At 46.4% G+C, this 14,469-nt stretch overlaps 1 long non-coding RNA gene across 1 annotated transcript in view; it reads left to right on the plus strand.

Moving 5' to 3' along the window:
• The window catches only part of LOC109445769 (uncharacterized), a 58,238-nt gene that overhangs the window by 12,887 nt on the left and 30,882 nt on the right, over positions 1-14,469 (plus strand). The window lies entirely within an intron of this gene.

Here is a 14,469-nt window from a genome sequence, read left to right on the forward strand (position 1 = left end):
TTCTGACAACATGGATGGATCTTTAGATTATAATACTAAGTGAAATAAGTCAGACTGAAAAAGCAGAGAACCGTATAATTTCACTGATATGTGGTATATAAACCAAAAACAACAAAAGAACTAGACAAACAAATGAGAAACAAAAACTCATAGACACAGACAATAGTTTAGTGGTTACCAGAGTGTAAGGGGGGAGGAGGGTGGTAGACAAGGGTAAAGGGGGATCAAATATATGGTGATGGAAGAAGAACTGACTCTGGGGGGTGAACACACAACGGGATTTATAGATGATGTAATACAGAATTGTACACCTGAAATCTATGTAACTTTACTAACAATTGTCACCTCAATAAACTTTAATTAAAAAAAAAAAAGGAAAGGTGATAGCTAGTTTGATGGAGACTCAGATGTGGCATCTGCCTGCATCTGCATGCAGGGAGGGGGAGGGCTCAACAAAGAAACAATGATTCCCACCAGCTCCTCTATCTGGGAGAAAGCTAACCCTTCAGCCCTCACCCTGAAACTGGACAATTCAGTTCCTCCCCATATGTCCCTGGTGCATTTTGAGCTGCTGCTCCAGTGCTGGAGCTCAGAGCCTGTGATTCCATGGGTGAGTAAGACCGTGAATGATTCCTTTAAGAGATGCGCCTGGGAGTGCAGCTGCCCTCCGTCTCAGCCACAATCTCTGCTGGTTTTCACAGCTAGAAGTTATGGGGATTTCTCTCCCTGGCACTGAAACGCTGGGCTGGGGTCTCTGGCGTGGGGCTGAGATCCCTCACTCATCCAGGGAGGACCTCTGCAGCCAAGATACCCCTACTGATTTTTAATGGTCACATGCCGGTGTGGGACCAGCCTGTTTTGCATCCCTGTCCCTCCTACCAGTCTCAAGGTGGCTTCTTCTGTATGTCCATAGTTGTAGGGCTTCAGTTCAGCAAGATTTCAGGTGATTCTCAATGATGGTTGTTCTGTAGTTTAGTTGTAATTGAAGTGGTCCTGAGAGGAAGTGAGCATAGTGTTACTTACTTCACCATCTTGACTGGAAATCTCAGCAAGTCTCAGGTCCCAGGCTTTCTTGGTCATCCAGAAATAGAAACACTTCTGCTAGGTCAGTGCCCACCATTAAGGAGCTTCCGGGCAGAGCCCTCCTGCCGAGCACCTACTGTGTGTCTCCTGGTGTCCCAAGCAGGCTACCCAACACAAAGGGCCTTTCTCATTGGCCCCTGAGAATCTGCCTGTGGGATGTTATGTTGGGAGGAGGCAGGCTTGGGGTGAGAGACACTGGGAAGGGAAATAACTTACTCTGTGAACTTGGACAAGACTCTTCCCCTCTCTGGGCCTTTGTTTCCTCCCCTGTGGAATGGAATGGGAGCGTTGGACTAGATCAGTGGCTGTCTAGTGGCTGCCAGCTTCCTGAGCTCCAGCCACCAAGATGCCATCCATCTGGGCAGAAATGTGGGCACTGGTAGTTTCTAGAAGCTCCCTGGGGATCCCAATGTGCAGCCAGGCTTATGAACAGTTGGCTAAATAATAGGAATTTCCTTCTTGGGTTTGTAAAGAGATGGAGAGTTTACCCAATTTCACTTATGTTGTTTTACTTGATTGTTACAAGGAGAGGTGTGTGGGATATGGATTCTGGGCTCCCCTTGGCAGATGGGGACATCGGTGCTTAGAGGTTTTAAGTGATCACCCAAGGCCATGTGGAGGGACTGTAGCAGAGCTGGGATTCACAATTAGGAATGCTGATTCCATATTCTGGCTTTTCTTCATGTCACTAGGCAGCCCTCTCCATTTGTCTCTTATCGCTGCTACAGTTGTGTAGCCGCCCCCTGCCACATGGGCCAGCATTCTCCAGTGCAAACCTTCTAGAGCTCAATAGTAATAATAATAATTTATAGTTTACTAGGCACCACAATGTGCTGGGTCCTCCACGGGCATTGTTCTTGTCGTTCTCCCAGCAATCCTGCCATATGGGTGTGTTACTCCTGGGTTCACAGCTGCAGAATTTGAGGAACAGAGGGGTTTAGAAATTTGTCCAGGTCACACAGCTGGCTCATGGCAGAGCTGGGATCCGATCCCTGGTTTGTTTGATTGGCAAAATTCAGACGCCTTCCTCTGCACCACACTGCCTGACCTCAGAAACATGGCAGGATTTAAGCTCTTCTACCTCCCTCATAGCCTGTCGCCTCGGAAACGACTGTCAGTCACTCCTGGCTATTGATGGCTTTCTGCCTTCCCTGGCAAGGCTCCACTGAGCCCGGTGGCTGAGATTCAATTACACAATCGAAAAAACAAACAAATTAAAAGAGGAGCAGGGTTCTGTAAACAGCTTCTTTAATGACTCTGAGGACCAAGCCTGCTTCTCCCCTTTGGCGCGAGCATCTCCCAGAATCTTGGATATCTGGGTTTTCTAACAGACATCCGCAGTACGTTAGGTCAGTGAGGATGAGCAGGTATGGCTCACGGCCAAGGCCAGCGTGGACAGTTCTTAGAGTAACACACACACATTGCTCTAGAAGGGCCCTTAGGGTGCATGTTGAAACCCAGAGATTGGAAAAACTGGGTAGCATGTCAGGATCCCTCTCCTGGGGAGCCCCACCCGGAGATGCTGGTTCTGTAAGCCTGGGGGACGGGTCCAGGCTTAACAGATGCCTGTTAAATAGGCCTCCCCACGGTGATCCTCATTCAACTTATCCCTGACCATGTGTACGGGAACCCCAAGTTCTTTCTGACTTAGATGAGGCTGAAGTGGGGAGTGACTTCCCCAAATTCACAAGGCAGGTTTGCAGCACAGCCGGGCTCCTCGTCCTATGCTTTCTCCAGGACCTCATCCTAGCTTACGTTGTAAATTTAGTCTCTAGTGCCAGAGATATGGGATTATAGTAGCCAGGTATGTTCGTTTCCTAGGACTGCTATAACAAACTTGGCGGCTTAAACAATAGAAGTTTATCCTCTCAGTTCTAGAAGTTCAAACTCAAGGTGTCAGCAGGACCACACTCCCTCTGTCTCTTCCAGCTTCTGGTGGTTGCTGGCAATTCTTGGTGTTCCTTGGCTTGTGGCAGCATCACCACGATCTCCGTCTCTGTGTCACATGGCCTTCTTCCCTGTGTATCTGCGTCTCTGTGTGTCTCTTCTTATAAGGACACCAGTTTTATTGGATTCAGGGCCCACCCTGCTTCAGGATGACCTCATCCTAACTAATTACATCTGCAAAACACTTGATTTCCAAATAAGGTCACATTCTGAGGTTCTGGGTAGACATGAATTTTGGGGCACACCATTCAACCCACAACAGGCAATACACACTTTCACCCTAACTCTCCAAATAGCAGGACTCTTCCCAAACTTCAGGTCCCAGGGAAAAAGCCACCTCCCCAGAGTAGCCCTCCCTGATCACTCCATCTACACCAACGGCCTCTTGTTCAATGATTCTTTATCAAGCCTCCCACATGCTTCCCTCACAGCAATAGCGCTATGATCTGTCTGCACCCCAGGCCCTAAACTGCTTGAGAACTGGAATTATATCAGTTCTGTTGTTCAGGTGCCAAAGGAGCCCTGGGCACGTGGTCAATGGCTGCTTCTTGAAGGAACGAAGGAGGAAGTGCTCCCCCGTCCTGGTCCCAGCCCGGCCTCTGCCTGCTGTGTGACCTCGCAATGTCTCTGAGCAGCTGGGCCTCAGTTGCCTGATATTAAGAGGAGGCCCAGTGGGAATCTCTCCAGGGGCCCATCATTTCCAGAGGAGTTTGTTACAGTTTCCATCATCATGACAGGTCCCCAGTGTTGGAAAGCCCCCTCCTAGGACCTCCCCTCTTCCCCAGCCTTCCTCGGGGGCCTCTGTGGCTTCATTTGCCATTCAACTAATTTGGAGGATTTTGTTTCTCTCAGCATTTATAAATGCTCTCCTTTTCTCTTCTACCCACCCCCTCACCCCCAGCCAATTTTTTTCCCATCCTCCCATCTCTGCTGTTATGAAGTAAGGTCAGGTGCTCACGGTACCCAGCGAGTCTAATTACCCAGGAAAGTAATTAACATTTCTAATAGAAGCTGCCACTGCTCATTTTCATCGGGGCCACACAAAAGCAATAAGGTAAAAGAGTTTCGTAATTAAAGACTCGTTACTGTGGGCTCCCCATTTCGTTCTGCAGCTAATAAGTCTCTTGCTGGGGAATGGGTGTGCTGAGCGTCACAGAGACGGACAGGGGCCCTGCGTGAAGCCCTCTTATTGTTTTTCTTTTGCCTCCTGCTCAGGTTCCCCCCGTCATCGGGGCTCCATCTTCTGGCTGCCACTCCCCTCTCTGAGAGAAAGGCTCATTTCAGAAGTGCAGACTGAGCAACCCATAAAAACTCTTGGCTGTGACCTTGAGGATGGCTCAGTATAGCTTGGGAATGTGAAGCTACATTATTAGGTCAGAGACATGGGACGAGTTCAGGAAGGGGGGGCAAGAGCTGTTGGAGGAACCATGCGGGGTCTGGGATGAGGTGGACAGAATGGGGTGGGGGGTGTGGTGTTTCATTTCTTCTGGATTTGTTGTATAATCTGGGTAAATCACTTGCATTTTCTGAGACAGTTTGTAGATCCTTAAAAAGGACACACACTTAACTGGATCGTGAGGCTGGTGTTCAAAGATCAACTAGAATGATTCTTGTGGCTTAATTTTATTGAGCACTTACTATGTGTCAGCCTCTTTGGGGCGTTTCATGGGTATTAGCTCCTTTAATTCTCACAGCAACCCTATGAGTTTAAGTGTGTGTATCACCCCTACTTTCCATATGAAGAAATGGAGGCATAGAAACGTCAGGTAACTTGTTCAAGTTCATATAGTTAGTAACTGGGACAGCTGGATTCCATGCCAGTTCCTAGAACTCCTTAATCTCTCTGCTATATCCCCACAAGATTTTCTTGTTTGTTATCAGCGAGGGGTGCTGCCAAGGGTTGCAGATCTCTTACCCATGCCGCCAAAGGTGTTGGGCACGGACCAAGGTGTGAATTCTGGCCACTCAGGCCCCTCGCTGAGAACCCAGGTATAGGAGATGTAGATTCTAGGGCAAGGGTTTGAGGTGCCATCTCCAAAGCCATCGGGTGACAGCAGTGGGATGTGGAGCAAAGAGAATAGGCTCTGAGGCCAGGGACACCTGAGTTCAAATCCTTCTTCTGTCATTTATTAGCTGAGGTACTTTGGGTAAACTAATTTACTTCTCTGAGCCTCCATTTTTCTCACCTACAAAATGGGAAATTATAAAGTGGTTATGATGTTATATAAGGTCATATTGGTGACATGCTGGGCACACAGAAGGTAGCCATTAAATTGTAACCATTTTTTCTCCCTCTTTATCTCTCCTCCTCTTTCTCATTTAATATTCGTTCATTCAGAAAATCGTTTTCCCTGCCTACTATGGGGGGAGATCTATTTTAGGCCTGGAGAAAGGAGGGGTGAGCAAGTCAAGGTCTTTGCCTTCTTGGAGCTTACAGATATTGGGGGCAAAAGTTAATAAATAACAAAATGATATGACATCAGGTAGCAAAAGTTTTTCCCCAGGTGAACTGCGGAGAAGAGGGTGCTTGGCCAGGTGACTTCTAAGCTGCCATTTAGTTGTCATTCTAGGTTGAGGTTTTTGAGCATCAGCAATGGAAAGCCTTAGTGGAGGTTGTCTTTTCTGTAAACATTGTGCTTTAGGTTATAAGGGTCCGGAAAAAGGAAGGCAAGGGAGGAAAGAAGGGAAAGGTGGAGGCAAGGACCCCACTGAAGACAAAAAGCAAATGAACAAACAAAAAGAAAACAGGGGCCAGAGAAGGAATGAGACCAGGAAGAGCAGTGAGGCCAGCAGCCTGAAGACCAGGAAGTGAGGGTGAGTGGCGTAAGGGCTGGTGAAGGAAAGGGAAATAAAATTCAGGTCTCTGGAAGCAGCGGGCAGCCCACAGTGGGCATGAACGTGGCCTCTGGAGTCAGCTCTGTAATGTAGGCAGGTTTGCTTAACTTCTCTAAGCTTTAGCTTTCTCATCTGTAAAACTGGCCCCTGTTTTCTTGGGTTAGTTATCTACGGCTGCGTGACAAATTACACCCAAATTTAGAGTTGAAACAACAAACGTTTCCTATTTCGCAGTTTCTATGAGTCAGGGATCTGGGCACGGCTTTGAAGGGTCCTTTGTCTCCGAATTTCTCATGAGGTTGTAATTAAGGTGTCAGCAGAGGTTGCAGCCATCTCAAGACTGGACCGAGGGAGGATCCACTTATTCACTCACTCAACTGGTGTCGGGAAGATTCAGTTTTTCATGGGTTGTTGGATGGAAAGCCTCAGTTTCCTACTGGCTGTTGGTTGGAGGCCTCCCTCACTTCCTTCCCATGTGGGATTCTCCATAGGGCAGCTCAAAACATGGCAGCTGCTTCCATCAGAGTGAGCTAGTGCGATCAGGAGCAGGTAAGTAAGACGGAAGTCTTAGTCTTTTTGTAACCTAATCTCATAAGTGACATCCCCTTATCTTTGCAGTACTGTGTGCATTAGAAGTGAGTCACAGGGTCTGGCTTACACTCCAGAGGAGGGGTTTACGTAAAGGCATGAAGCAGACACCACTGGGAGCCATCTTAGAGCTGCCTGCCATACATAACTGCCAAGACTGATGTGGGGATTAAATGAGAAGATTCAGAACAAACTTCTGGTGCACAGTATATGTCCCAGGCCGTTCTTCTTACTGCCATTATTAATATGGTTTGATAAATGTTGATTGCTACTGGTCTTCTGCAGATGATAATGGAGAAGGGAAATGCATGTAGGTGGACAGAAGAGGGATGGTGTATCAGTCACCTCCTGCCACAATAACGCTGCATAACACACAGTCCTGAAGCCACAGTAGCATTCCACAGTAAACACTTACTTTTGCTCATGGGTCTATGGATTGACTTGGAGGTTCCGCAGATCTGGTCTTGGCTTGGTGAGGCTCACGTCCATGTCTGTGGTCCACCACAGGCCGATGAGGTGGTTTTGCTGATGTTGGTGGGCTCTCACTGTCTGGGTCCTCAACAGGGACAGCTGAGCTGCCTCTTCTCTGTTCCATGTGACCTCTCATTCTACAGCAGGCGAGCCCAGCCTTGTCTTCAAGGAGCCTTTTCAAACAGGGTCCCAAGAGGGCAAGTGGAAGTCCACGAGGCTTCTTGCAGCTTAGGCTCAAGACTGCAACCCCATCCCTTCTGCCACTTCTGTTGGTTAAAGGAAGTCAGAAGCCCAGCCCAGATTTAGAGGGTAGGGAAATAGACTCCACCTCTTAGTGGGAGGAGCTGCAAAGTCGCATGGCCAGGGGCACAGCTATGGAGAGAGAGAAAATGGAGGCTCTATGTGCAGTCAATCAACCATAGATGGGAAACTAAAGAGATCTGGAATTTAAATGTTATGCTTTCTAAAACATTCGGGTAATTCTGAGGCACTGGGTGCTATTACTGAGTTATGGATTTTTTATTAAGTTGTGCTGGCATTGTATGATACGAACAGTCATATTCTAAAACCATTTGTTCATTCATTCATTCATTCATTCACTCATCAAACATCTGGAGCATGGGTTGCCAAACTTTTTCTATACAGGATAAGATAATAAATATTGAGGCTTTTGGGGCATTTGGTCTCTGTTGCAACTACTCAACGTGTCGTTGTAGTGGAGGCAGCCACAGATAATACGTAAATAAGCAGGCGTGGCCGTGTCTCGGTAAGAAAGTCCCATAAACTTCCTTTATGGACACTGAGCTTTGAAGTGCAGGTCATGTTCATGTGCCTCACAATATTATTAATTCTTTTCCCCTCGATTGTTTAAAGTGGTAAAGCACATTCTTAGCTTGTGGGTGGTAAACCTCAGGGAGCAAGCCCGATTTGGCATGTGGGCTGTACCCTTGGTCTCGAGCCACTCCTGAGTGCCCGCCATACTGTAAACCATCAGGCCGTTGATGTCAATGCGTCATCTCCCTTCATCCTCACCGCAAGCCTGTATCTGATACAGGAGACAGAGTAGGAACCGCAGGGATCGGTTCTCTTGCTGCTGGAGATGCATCAGGAGAATGTGGACCTGTGGAAACGTCCCCAGGGTCATTGGCAGGACCCAATACATAATTTTCAGGACCCCATGGAAAAGGAAAAGTGCAGGCTTCTTGTTCAAAAGTTAAGAATTTGCTAACATCAGCTGCAGATCACGAAACCAAGCCCAGGCCCGGTGTGACGACGCCGGCATGGCCAGACCTGACCATCAGCTTTGAGCTTGTTTTCTTTTCTTTTTTTTTTTTAATATTAAATTTATTGAGGTGACAATTGTTAGTAAAATTACATAGATTTCAGGTGTACAATTCTGTATTACATAATCTATAAATCCCATTGTGTGTTCATCACCCAGAGTCAGTTCTCCTTCCATCACCATATATTTGATCCCCCTTACCCTCATCTCCCACCCCCCACCCCCCACCCCCCTTACCCTCTGGCAACCACCAAACCATTGTCTGTGTCTATGAGTTTCTGTTTCTCATTTGTTTGTCTTGTTCTTTTGTTGCTTTTGGTTTATATACCACATATCAGTGAAATCACATGGTTCTCTGCTTTTTCTGTCTGACTTATTTCGCTTAGCATTACTCTCTCAAGATCCATCCATGTTGTCACAAATGTTCCTATATCATCTTTTCTTACCGCCGAATAGTATTCCATTGTGTATATATACCACAACTTCTTCATCCATTCATCTATCAAAGGATATTTTGGTTGTTTCCATGTCTTGGCCACTGTAAACAAAGCTGCAATGAACATTGGAGCACATGTGTCTTTATCTCTAAATGTTTTCAGATTTTTGGGGTAGATACCCAGGAGAGGGATTGCTGTTGGTTAAAAACCCCCACAAAACTGGCTAGTAAGTTCTTCCTCACAGGGTTAAGTGAATTAATAAATGCCAACTTTTCTAGCATGTCTCCTGATACGTAGTAGATGAGTAAGAACGGTTTCACGACACTTTCTGGTGTTCTCCTTGACCTTGTTTCTTTCGTGGCTGGTGGCTTTAAGGTCACCAGCATCAATGTGGCAGCAGGAAGTGTGGGCAAAGCAGCAGGCCAATGAGGGTTTGCACTTCCGTTTTTAGTGCTAAAACATTTGTTTGTGTAGTTGGTACAAAATGAGACAGTGGGGGTGTGGGCTCAATTCAGAATCCTTGGATAGAATCATTGGTCTTCCATTTGTATTTCTGTCTTTTTTGGTTGGTTTTATGATTGATATCTCATAAATCTCTCTGTATGTTTTCTTTTCCTCCTTCTGTTGCAATTTGGCCAGATGATTAGAAAGGCAGTGTAGACATTTGTCCCTTTTATTAAAGCCGCCCCCCCACCCTGAAGCCAGAACAGGTGTTATAGAAATTCTTGGGTGACTCCTTTCCAAACAAAACTGAACACAGTATTCAAGAAATTCCTTCCTGCCAGTGGCTTCCATCAAACGTCCTGTGGGAGCAGCGACTTTATGTTGGGGTCGGAGCAGCTTCCTGGGCTCTGAGTAACCGTGGACAGAAATCCCTTTATTTAGCAATATGTTTGGTTGTAATTGACAGGTTTCTTTCAAATATTTGCTAGGTAACTTACTGCTCATTCTACAAGGCTAAGGGCGAGAACTTTTGACTTGCAGAGAAGGGAGTTTCCAGGGGAATCTCGGCAGGTCGATCTTGGGAGAATGGACATTCCACACTTCATTTTTACAGGACCTGCATGGGCTCACCAGTCCAGTCACATGGGGTGGCAGGTCTCCATCTAGTCCATGAAAAGGCAGAGATGGTCACTTCCAAAGTCCTTACGACTCCAGGCCTGAAACTCAAAGAATAATCGGTGTCATTTCTTCAGCATTCACTCTGTGCCAAGAGCTTTATATGCATGGTCTAATTTACATAATCACCTAATTTAGCTCTCCCATGTGACCGGTGGGCACAATGTTATCATTACTTCTGACAGATGAGGAAATAGAGATTTGGCTCAGAGATGGTGAAGTGGGACAGGAATACGGGTTGGCCAGTTTTTCTTGTTTTTTTCAATTGAGGTGACATTCACATGACATAAAATTAGCCATTTTGTAGAGAATATTTCAGTGACATTTAATGTATTCACAAGTTGTGCAACTACCATCTCTATTTAGTTCCCAAACATTTTAACATCTCAAAAGGAAAGTCTGTACCCACCAAGCAGTGACTGCTTGTTCTTCCCCCTCCCCCCAGCCTCTGGCAACCACAACTCTGTGTTCTGTCTCTGTGGATTCAGGCTGCTTGGTGTTCAACTATGACATGACACTAATGGCTAAGATTTATTGAGTGCTTACTGTATGCTGGACAGTGTTCCAGGAATTTTGTGTATGCTAATTCATTTTATCCTTTCCCCACTGTGTGAAAGGTACTCACGCTATCACCAGATTTCCAGATAAGAAAATGGAGGCACAGAGAGGTCCCAAAAGTCACCCAAAGTCACACAGCAAACAGGAGCCAGACTCTAGACTGGAACCCTAGCAGTTTTCCTTCAGACTCCCCCTGTTACCCACGAGGATGGACTCACTGCCTTGTTGCTGTCCATTCTCTTCATGAAGGTGTGTAGCATTCCCAGCCATCCCACAGCCCGTGTGTCATACAGTTAAGGGTTGTTTCCTTCGGAGGAGTACGTGGGAGGCGGCCTCATTCCCTGACTTTACCCTGAATCCTAACTCCAGCTGTAAAGCATATGCTAAGAGCGCCAATGGAGGGGTGTACAAAGGCTCATGGAAGCCCAGAGAAGGAGAGCTTAGTTCCGCCAAGGGAGCCAGGGAAAGCATCTGGCGTGCTCATGTCTGTGTCCTTTTATACAAAAATAAAATTTGAAATGACCTTTACATATCAGGGAAGAACAGCGATCTTATAAAGTCAGGATGAATTTTAGTGGTGGGCGAGAGCCATGTGCGTAGTCTTGGTCTGCCACCAACTAGCTGTGTGACCTTGGGCTGGTTGCTTCACCTTTCTGAGCCTGCGTCTCCTCATCTTCAAAATCAGGGCATTTTGGCCTGCAAACATATAAAGTTCCTGGCATATTCTAAGACTCTACTAAATGTTCTTAATAAATGTTCTGATATCCTAATCAAGACCTGTTCTCAGCATCAGAGCTGATAAACTTCTTCATGCTAAGGTATGAACAACAACAATAACAACAATAATAGTAATACTTATTTATGAGATTTTATAATGTGCCAGGCACTGTTTTCGCTTCCCCTGTATTTTATTTAATGACTGGGAATATGCTGTCCTTAAAAAAACCCAAAAACCGAAAAAAAACCACAACAACAACAAACAAACCCCAAACCCCACAAAGTCTTTAAAATAAACAAAAACCAAAACAACTGAGTCCCATTTTACAAACCCATGTTCTGTGGGGAAACCTAGTCCTGTGATTTGATCTGTGAAAAATAAAACGAAAACAAGAAGGCGCCATAGTCAAGTAGGTGAGGCACACCCTGCGTGCTCTGTCCCCGTGGCCCCCCAACTTTGCTGCACCTGGGATCACCCAGGGGTCTTTAACATATACTCACGCGTGTCTGCAGCTCCAGATATTCTGATTCACGTGGCCTGAGTGGCACCTGGGCCTGCAGATGCTGTAAGTGCCCCAGGTAACGCCAGTGTGCAGCAAACTGGGAACTGCTGTTCTGTCCCCCTCTCGAAACGTCACTGTGCTCAGTGGTACATTCAAAACTTTGAAGAGTTCATCAAATTTTAAATGGTTGTATTTGAACTCAACTAGACATAATTTGGAAATCTCTCTCTCTCTCTCTCTCTCTCTCTCTCTCTCTCTCTCTCTCTCTCTCTCTCCATCCCTTTCCTCCTTTCTCTGTCGAAAGTTATGAAATAGTTCAAAGATGCCCCATTGCCCCATTAGCGTTTGGGCCTCATCTCCTGCCTCTTCCTCTGCTCTGAGAACCCACAGGCCCTCTCCCACCTTTGAGCCGTCACAGCTGCTTTTCTTCTGCCTGAAGTTCTTTCCCTGGTCCTCCCCTGCAGGTTGGGCTCTTATGTCTCCTTTTTATCCAAATCTTTCCTGGCTTCCCAATTTAAGCCCTCTGCCCCCCTTTTACTGATACCTCTACTCTGTATGGACCTTCTTTGCTTATTTCTCTCTCTCTAATCTTATCATCTAACACTTTCATGTGTTTTCCTCATTTATGTATTGTCTGCCTGTCTCCACTAAGGTCAGCTCCAGATAAGGGCTTTTGTCTTGCTCACAGCCGTGCCCTCAGCACCCAGAACAGTGCCTGGTACACAGCAGGTACTCAATAAATATACGTGTGGAATGAATGAACAAACAAATAAATGAAGAAAAAGTATTGAGAAGAAAATTACAAAACAGCTGTATATCCCCCACCCCATTTGATAAGTGTTAGCATTTTGCCTATTTTCCTCGGTTCTGTAATTTTTCTAAAGAAATCAAATGCTCTCGATACTGTCGGAGGCCCCCTTGTTTATCTCCCCTGTCCCTGTCCCCTTCCTGCCTCCCAAGAGGTGACCCTAGCCTGACTTTGGTAGGTAGTCCTCCATTCCAGGGTTTGATACCTTTATACATGCATCTGAGATTGTTCTGGGGTTTTAACATTTTACGTAAATTGAATACTTTACCTAACCTTCTGCAATCTGCTTTTTACATCAACATATTTTATTCATGATGATACATGCAAATTTAGTTCACTCATTTAAGATCGGTATAGGATTCCATTGTATGAATATACCATAATTTATTTATTATTTCCCCTCTATATGGATAGGCATGTTGTGTGCCATGTTTTGCCATTATAAACAAGGCCGCAGTGAACACCCCTGGGCATGTCGTCTGTGCACACGTGTGAGAGGATTTTTGTTTTAGATCTGGGATGTGGGATGGCTTGGTCTTAGGGTATGTACATCTTCAAATTTACTAGGTGTCACTGAATTCTCCCCAACATGGCTGTGCCAATTTATGCTCCCCCTGCAATGATTTGTGCCTGGGGGGTGAGGGGGATGTGTGTGAGTTGACGTCTTATAATCGTTTCTTGTCGTATACCTTTATTGACCATTCAGGTGAACACGTCTGTGAGTTGTCTTTTGATGACCTTCATCTATCATTGTTCTGCATTGTTTTTTGTTGTTGTTTTTATTGACTTATCGAAATTCTTTCTATGTTCTGGACACTCATCTTTTGTCCGTCATGTGCTTTGCAAACGTCTCCCTGCAAATCGCCTTTAAAGTTTGTTGATACTGGCTTTGTTATACAGACTCGAGACATGTTAATGTCGGAGCATTTACCATTACACAAAATGAAGGGACTGAGTGGCAGAATTTCAGGCATCAGCTTGGCATGTTACGGAGGGAGGAGGGTGCAGTTTCTGAGCCTGGCGGCTTCACTGCAGCCTCCATCACACCACTAGAGTGTCCTATAAAGTCTCCTCAACTCCCAAATCCTGATGTTTGTAAGTGCGGACAGGGCTGCTTCCCACAGTAGGTCCCAGGCTGCATGCCTTTCAGACAGAGAAGCAGCCTAGCACTTAGCTGACTTGCAGAAATGAGTCATTTTTCCTTTCTGATCTGTCTGTGTGAGAATGGGAAATAGCAAGAGGGAGGGACAAAAGCAAAACTGACCCAGGGTTGTAGTGGGTTGTAGAAACAAAGAACACAGAACATTCTTGCCACTTCCGAAGGTTCAGACAGGCCAGCCAGGGGAAGGGTGCCATGGGAGACCTCTGGCTCCCCCACACCCGCCGATGGCAGGGAACCTTTCTCATGGCAGGCGGACCCTGATCAGAAGCCTCATTTAGAACCTAAAACCCTGATGATGTGGGGGTACCATGTCTTATCATTTAGTTCTTGCTATGTAACAGGTTATCCCTATACTTAGTGATGTAAAACACAGCCATTTATTAGCTCACAATTCTGTGGGTGGCATTTGAGGCTGGGACTCAGTGGATGCTTAATTTCTGCTAGTCCTGGCTGGGTACACTCATGTTCCTGTAGACAGCTGTTGGTCAGCTGGGTGGCTGTGTTTCTAGGGGTTGGCCAGCTATCGGCTGGACCGCTGCCTTTCCTCCCCCAGGAGGCTGGCCTGGATTTGCTCACATGCTTCTCAAAGTTGCCAGAGACACACAAGCAGAAGTTGTGAAGCCAGTGGTTTTCTATGATCCCACTGTATCTCCTGGAGGTTGGAGTCCGAGCCTTCTGGCTCCAGACCAGAGCTTGCTCCTTCTGCCACGAAGTGACTTATCCCCAGAGGTGTGGTGTGTGTGCGCTGGCCCTGGGCTTTCACGATGGGGCTTTTCCCTCTTCTGGTGCTGACGTGGGTTGGCAAGAGAAGCTGGGAGGATGGCAAGGAGGTCGCAGCCCTGTAACCTGTGTCCTGGTTGTTGTGGTGCCTGGGACATGGTTCGATGCTCAGACAGTGTTTGTTGAATGGAACTGAGCTCTGTCGAGCCCAGAGTAAGCCCTCCCAGGCCCCCCTGGGC

This window comes from Rhinolophus sinicus, chromosome 1 (genome assembly GCF_057876585.1).
Source record: "Rhinolophus sinicus isolate RSI-liver-muscle chromosome 1, RSI-T2T, whole genome shotgun sequence".
NCBI lineage: Eukaryota > Metazoa > Chordata > Mammalia > Chiroptera > Rhinolophidae > Rhinolophus > Rhinolophus sinicus.